Below are 7,775 nucleotides of genomic sequence, written 5' to 3'. Positions count from 1 at the left end.
AATGCAGGAAACCCATGATTACCTGCCCACCCACAGTGACCCCAATTCCATGTACAGATGATGCCCCTCCCCCCAAAAAAACCTCCCAGAACCACTGGCCAGTCATGCCTAGAGGAAATTCACCTCCGCCCCCAAAGTGATGATTGGCATTTCCCTGAGCATGCAAAAAAGGGCCACAAGAGCCAGGCATGGACACAGTCCCCTCTTCACAGGCGCTTACAGTCTGCCTAAATTCACAGAATCAGCATGATTCTAGACCAGTTAGCACATGCAGCAGTGATTCTTGAACTGGGACTCAGCACCCCAAACTGGGTCACAGCTCTCTCACAGATGGGTTGTGAGACTGCAAGAGAGGAGATGGAGCAAGGTGATGAGGAAGAGGAGAACCAGGGACCTTGGTTGAGTTTTCCTTTATATAGTGTGCAAACTGTTTGAGAGAAACTCCCTGTTGCTTAATAATTCTGTGCATCTACAAATCCCAACACAGGAAAGATAAAATATAAATGACTAAGTGATAAGTGATGGAATATTTATGTGTTTCATATCAGGTGAAGGTAGCATGGTGAGACTTTGCAAGTAGGTTCTAAAAAGTCCATTGAATTTATACCTGGATTCTATTTCGGATGGTTTTACAGTCACTGAGACGGAGACAAGCTAGAGCCCTCTAGAGGCTTGACATGAAATTACAATACCTGTGGCCAGAGAGGAGAAAAGTGTACAATAATATAAAATTTACTGTTCCTGGAATAGACAGTCCATCCTGGGACATTCATTTCATCTTGCAGATTCATAAGACAGTTTCTGAGTTTCTCCCTCGTGTCTTTTCCATTGCATTCACTTTATCAAAACACAGCCAAACAAGTCGCAAGAGCTCACATGTAGTCCTGACTAAAAGTTGTGGGTGACTGGGGGAGGAAATAATAGAACAGTAGAGGTAAAGTTTCTTCTTAACATGACTACAAAGGAAATAAAGAGGAAGCGAATTATAAGTCACATGAGAAGGCCTGGTAAGAGTCTGAATCCCATGACAGACTTTGTCCCCTCTCCTGCTTTTGAGGGTCTGCTGCATCTGAGGAATAAAAGTTCCAGGGTTAAGAGGATAGCAGCAGGAACAGAAAGCAGGAAATTCCCCCTTGGTGAAATTCGTGGACAGTTAGAGACACAGCACAGGTGATAGATGATTGTTTACATAGAATCGTTGATGCTTATAGAATCATAGAATCATAGAGTTGGAAGGGGCCATGCAGGCCATCTAGTCCAACCCCCTGCTCAACGCAGGATCACCCCAAAGCATCCTAAAGCATCCAAGAAAAGTGTGTATCCAACCTTTACTTGAAGACTGCCAGTGAGGAGGAGCTCACCACCTCCTTAGGCAGTCAATCCCACTGCTGCACTACTCTGACTGTGAACATTTTTTTCCTCATCCAACTGATATCGTTTTACAAATACTTTAAACCCTTTATTGCAGGTCCTATCCCCTGCTGCCAACAGGAACTTTTCCCTGCCCTCCTGTTCTCCGGGCTGAACTTTCCCAAGTCCCTCAGCCTTTCCTCAGGGAGCTTGGTCCCCAAGCCCTGGATCATTCTCATCGCTCTCCTACTCTCCTTCAATGTTGTGAATTTTGCTCCTATGAGTCTGACATGGCCTTAAGCATAAGAGGCATTGGCTTAAGGTTAAAGAATCTGACCGTAGGTGTTGCTAGGGCTAGCCCAATGAGAACTATGACTTAGGGACACCTTGAGCCTTTTACTTACTGGGCATTCAGATGTCTTTGTTCTACTATATTTCCCGAACCTTGGGAACTCTCCTTCCAGCTAAGAACAGGGTATTCCTTTACTGCAAAGAGACCTCCTGCAATGCAAGATCTTCCACTGGTGCAAGAGCTTCCTTAATTTGCTTATTTGGTGGATTTGCTAATTGGTCAGTGATGATGTTTCCTTGAGGGAAGTTATGTCTGGAAGGTGTTTCTTCAACATCTCATTAGAGCTGAAATCCGCTATTAGCCGAGACAAAACAACTAGCAGAGGGTGAGGCTGACATCAGCGTTCCACCGATGTTTACTCAGCAGTGAAAATAGTTTGGAGAGCTGCAAAGGAAATGCATGTCTTTCAGCTAGCTGGAAGAAGGAACTTTGCAGGACCCCCAAGAGAATGCTGCTTCACAGATTAGCACCATCTGCCTGGTTACTATTTGCTGCTCTTCCGTGCTCACTGTCTATATTTGTACATTCACAGATTTCTTCCTAGTACTATAAGTCTCTGGCGATCTCAAGCGACATATTGAGTGTATTTTTACACCGAAAAATACAGCCTATTTTACACAGTTTTTACAGCCTATTTTACGCACTCGAATTATGGCGTTGGAGACGAATGCTGTGAATACCATGGACAGCCTAAGTTACCAACAAGAGGAGCAAACCAACTATGTCATTAGAAGGGAATATATTATGGCTCAAGCTCACTTACTTTGGACACATCATGCGATCAAGCCCGCTAGAAAAATCATTAATGCTCGGCATGGTCAGCGGCAAAGGGAAACGTGGTCGCCAAAGGATCCGCTGGCTCGACACGATCAAAGCCGATACAGGGATGACCATGAACCAACTAAAAGAAGCAGTCAAAGACAGGTACACATGGCGAAGACTTTCCTATAGAATTGCCGAGGGTTGGACACAACTGAACGGATGACATCATCATCATTATGCATGGGCTATTGCAACAGTATCTCATGTGGAAAGGAAGTTAAAGGCTGTAGAATTGCCCCTGAACTTTCCATCACCCAAGAAAAGAGGAGAGTGCCTAACAATACAGTACATCATAATTAGGGAGAGTATCTGCAAACAGTTGCAGGATCATCTTTGTAGTCATGACCACTGTGGATTTTTTCAAAAAATAGACAGGACTTTGAGTGACCGCCTGATAAAAAATTCCCAGGACTTGTAATCTTTCAGCCGTCTGTTTTAGACATTAACTTGTTGTCCTCCTGGGAGTGGTGACCTCAAGGACAAGACATGAAAATAGCAGGTCACTCTGTGCTGCAATGTGAAAAGAGAGAGGCTGGAAGTGTATTAGCAGTGGAAGAAGCCTGCAAATTAGCCGAGGCAGGTTCTGTGGCATTCGGCCTTGGAAAGGTGCTCCTCTATAGTGCAAGAGTGCAAAAGAGCAGATGGGAGAGCATTGCACCAAAAAAAGAGAGATCTTAATTATGTCTCATATCCAGCAGTTGGCCATCTGGTTGGGTGTCCTTGACAATTACTTTACAGACAGCTATACAGAGACTAAATCCCACTGTATAGCCTGCAATGCACTCACCTGGGTAGCCCAGGCTACACCGATCTTGGCAGATCTTAGAAGCTAAGCAGAGTTGGACCTCGATGGGGGACCACCAAGGAAGTCCAGGATTGTGACCCAAAGGCAGGCAATGGAAAAACACTTATGGATGTCTGTTGCCTTGAAAACCCTACAGGTCACCATAAGTCACCTGAAACTTGATGCCAACCCTCCCCCCCCCTGCGCAAACTCTGTATTAATTCATCTATGTGAGTCTTGAGGGATTGATTCTATCCTATGCTTTTTCTGGATTTGATGCTGTTTTGGGTCTACTGATGTTCTACCACAGGTTGGGAGTTCTGTGCTTACCAGATATGAACATGCCCAATCCGGATAAAGACTGTAGCACATGAGGAGGAGGGGCTTGGACTGTTCTATCATGGCAGCTATGAATCAAAGAGCCAGTGTGGGGTAGTGGCTAAGAGCGGTGGCCTCTATTATGGAGAGTCACATTTGATTCCCTGCTTCTCTACAAGCAGCCACCTTGGGTCAGTCACAGTCCTGTTAGATCAGTTCTCTCAGATCTCTCTCAGCCCTACCTCTCAGGGTGTTTGTGGGGAGAGGAAGGGAAAGCCATTGTGTGTCACTTTGAGACTCCTTCCAGCAGTGAAAAAGCGGGGTATAAAAACCAACTCTTCTTCAAACATATACGGGAGTTCTTGAAGCTAGTTAACACCAAGTGTCTCTTCCCCTATAAAGGCCGTTCTTCGTTCTAACGTTTCTCAAAAGCTGGTGACTATGGCAATTACCTGCTAGCCAAGGGATTGGGCCAGCCCTGCATTGGAAGAAGAAAAGAGAGACTGTAAAAAGCAGTGAAATTAGGAATGCTGTAATACTTAGGGAAAAGTCAGTGATGAAAGAACACCAAAGAAGGGGAGTGTTCTGCTTTCAGTCGGTCCCTTTGAAGTGACAGCTGCTCAAGGATATGCACTTTCAGAGAGAAGCAACTGTGGACCCCTTTTGGAGCCACCGAGGAAGAAATAAAGAAGGTTGTGCAACAAGGCCGACCGCACCCGAAGCATCATGTTTACTCAAGCAGAAACAAATCAAAGTAGAGCATTTGGTTCTTGCCAGCTCTTGTTTAGCCTCCTGCTTTGGGCAGGGAAATCCGCAAACACCGACAGGAGAAGCCTACGGAAGATCTGAACCTCAGCTTCATGCAGCAGCAATTTCGCTCTCTGTGTGTGCGTGCTGCCGTCAGTTCTTTGAACCAGAGCCACAGGAAACATCCGGGCTGAATCTCAAAGGTACGTGCTTAAATCCTCAGCTATAGGAAATGTCATTAAGAGCGGAGTTTCCATCTGATTTCTCTCCTTTGAATCCCGCCCATCCACTACGGCAAGCCGACATCACAACGAGCCCATGAGATAAGTACGGCTGAAAGACAGCGACTTCACTGAGACTTTTCTAGGCCTCTGAAGTGTGATTCTTTCCTCAGATGCCAAGTTTAGTCTGTCATGGTGCTCCGTGTCAACATCTGGGAGCTGGCCCACCATCCCAAGGTGGTAAAACTGGGCATGAAAGATTTAATAGATTTGTCAATTAATCAACTAAGGCTGCAGTGGTAAAAATAGTTTTTTTTTTCCTGGGAATAAGCCCCCTGGAATAAAATGGGCCTGGCTCAGGATGAGGCCCAATCAGTGGTAGCCAATTTTAATTGAGAATGACCGTTGTGTTCAGTGAAGGAAATTTTATTTATTTATTGAATGCATAGGCCACCCTTCCATACTGGCTCAGGTGGTGTACATCAATAGAAATAACAATTTTATTCTGTGCGGCTCCAAACTAAGGGCTTGCTTACTTAGTTTTGAAAAAGCAACTTTGATTCTGGTGAATTACACATATAGTTTTTTTTGGGGGGGGGTATGGAGGAAGAAATAATAAAGATGGACAGCTGCTAGGCCCTGTGGGAAATTTCTGCTATTGGAAAAGGGGGAAATGTTCACCAGGACCATTTCCGCATGGAGGCGGACAATGCATGTGGCCTCCTGCTTCCAAATGTGCGATTGTAAACTGTGCATTTGGCTGCTTCCAGATGGCAGACCCCTCCCACTTTTTCCCCACTGTCTCATCTCGGCTTTTCCCTTCCCGACAAGACAGTTGAGAAGACGGAAGCATGGATAACCCACAGGTTCCCCCCCCCCCGCTCCTCATGTTGTCAATCAATGCAAGCCACCAATCCGCTCACAATGGTGGTTTGGGGCAGTGGTCCCCAACCTTTTTATCACTGGGGACCACTCAATGCTTGACAATCTTACTGAGGCCCAGTGGGGGGGGTAGTTTACTCCTCTACTCTCAACCACTGCCCTAACGCTCTCTGATCGTTATGGCAATGTTTAAACATCCCTTCAAAATAAGATACAGACACGCCACAACAATGAACATCAGGAACATTTTATTTTCATGGAGATTTTAACTCATGACAATGACAAATCAATGGGAACCCCGAGCTTGTTTCTCTGCAACAATGACACCCAAAGTGTGTTGTAAAGGGCCGGGGGGAATGAAGTAAAGGGCCGGAGGGGGCAGGGGAGAAGGTGTCCTTTGCGGGCCACCTCCAATTAGTCGACGGACCACATGTGGTCCACGGCCCACAGGTTGGGGATCGTTAGTTTGGGGGACTCAAACTTCATTCCCCCCCCCGCCCCCAAGTCCCAATATTATTTTTTTTAAAAAATACACTTTCATGTTGCTATGGGATCATGCCACAACAATAAAACATTTTTCAAGATTTATTTTCGGGATCCTTTGTATAATGGTCTCGATTTATGTTTGGGTAGATTTCTGGTAGGCTGGCCACGGTAACTAGTCCCCAATAATTGTGTGTTCACAATAAAGATTAAAAATACAGAACATGGACACCATGCTGATAGGGAGAGGGCTGCTTCATCACACAGCCCCCCCCTTTCCCCCATTCATGCCCTACCGCTGGAAAACAAAAACATGAATGTGTTTTAGGTAGGGTTGCTGCCCACTCCCATTATTAATGTGCACACTGAAGAGAATGCAACAGTAGATTTTATTTCCACTGATACATGGGCATGTAGCTTTGTGGTCCCATAGCAAACTGGACCATGCCATTAAAAAAAAGAAATTAGTGATCAAGAAATGGAGAGGGCAGGGCAGGCGCGAGGGTGGGCAGAATGCTAGCAAGACTGTTGTGCATTTCTACTTTCAGACAGGCATGCCCCTGTTTGCGTCTCATTGTGCGCCGCGACAAGATAGGGGAAGCAGATTCTGCCACATTCCCTCATCGCTGGGCAACGGGGATGAAAACTTACACCATCCACTGCAGAGCTACAGGTTGCTGCTGATGTCATGAGGAAGCAGCATTAAAACCCGCAAACAATGAGAGACTGGACAGGGGCAAATTCTTTGTGCAGAAGCTTTCCTTTCTGCTGAAGACCTCCAACTCTTTATTTATTCTGCTTATTCTGCTTATATGCTGCTGCTACCAGTACCAGCTGGCCCGTGGCAGCTCACAACAGTAAAACAGTAAATCAATCCTAAACCTCACTCCCATCCTCTGAGCCACCCACCCTCACCCCCTTTACCAGCTAACAATCCAGGAGATATAATCGGCCCAGGAGATATAATCAGCAAGCAACAGCTCTAAATAGCAGGCACAAGGTCTCAAGGGGCACCAAGGGGCACTGGAGGAGGAGCCGGTTCCTCCAAACCAACCTCAACCAAATGCCTGGTGAAGGAGCTCTGTCTTGCAGGCCCTGCAGAACTGCAAAAGGGTCATCTGTTCTCCCGGGAGCTCATTTCACCAGTCAGGGGCTAGGGCCAAAAAGTTCCCAGTCATTATATCAAGCCTGGTTAATCTAGAACCTTCATTCTGCTTGACAATTGTAGGGATTTACTCTACATAGAATCATAGAATCATAGAATCATAGAATCATAGAGTTGGAAGGGGCCATACAGGCCATCTAGTCCAACCCCCTGCTCAACGCAGGATCAGCCCTATAGTCCAACACCTTTCTCAGACTGAAGAGACTCAGGGCTGAAAAATTCCTCAGTCATGCTAGATCTCAGGCTGGATTCAAGGGGTTCTCTATTTCAATGTAAAACTGAATAGGAATCCAGGAATACCTTAGAAACTTTAAAAAAAAAGATTTCTGCACAGGTTTTCATGATCCACATTCACGGGCATGCTTACCAAAAGCAGTTCAATTTCTACTCAGAGTTCAAACATTGTTCTCCAAGGTTCTACTGCGCTCCTGCTTAATTTTGCTGTAACGATTTAATATGGCTGTCCCTTTCATTGAAGGAAACTTGGGTCTTACTTTTCAGCAATCCTCTGGTGTCATACCACGTTGGCCTCAGCGAGAGGCTTTTGATGAAATGACCTTCCGGTTTCAAACTTCTGCTTTGATTCTTTAGAAAAGAAAAATTGAAATCTCAACCCACCATCTCCCTCCTTTCCCATTTACTCCTCTGGCA

This window comes from Paroedura picta, chromosome 6 (genome assembly GCF_049243985.1).
Source record: "Paroedura picta isolate Pp20150507F chromosome 6, Ppicta_v3.0, whole genome shotgun sequence".
NCBI classification, from domain to species: domain Eukaryota; kingdom Metazoa; phylum Chordata; class Lepidosauria; order Squamata; family Gekkonidae; genus Paroedura; species Paroedura picta.
This window is presented reverse-complemented; position numbering follows the sequence as displayed.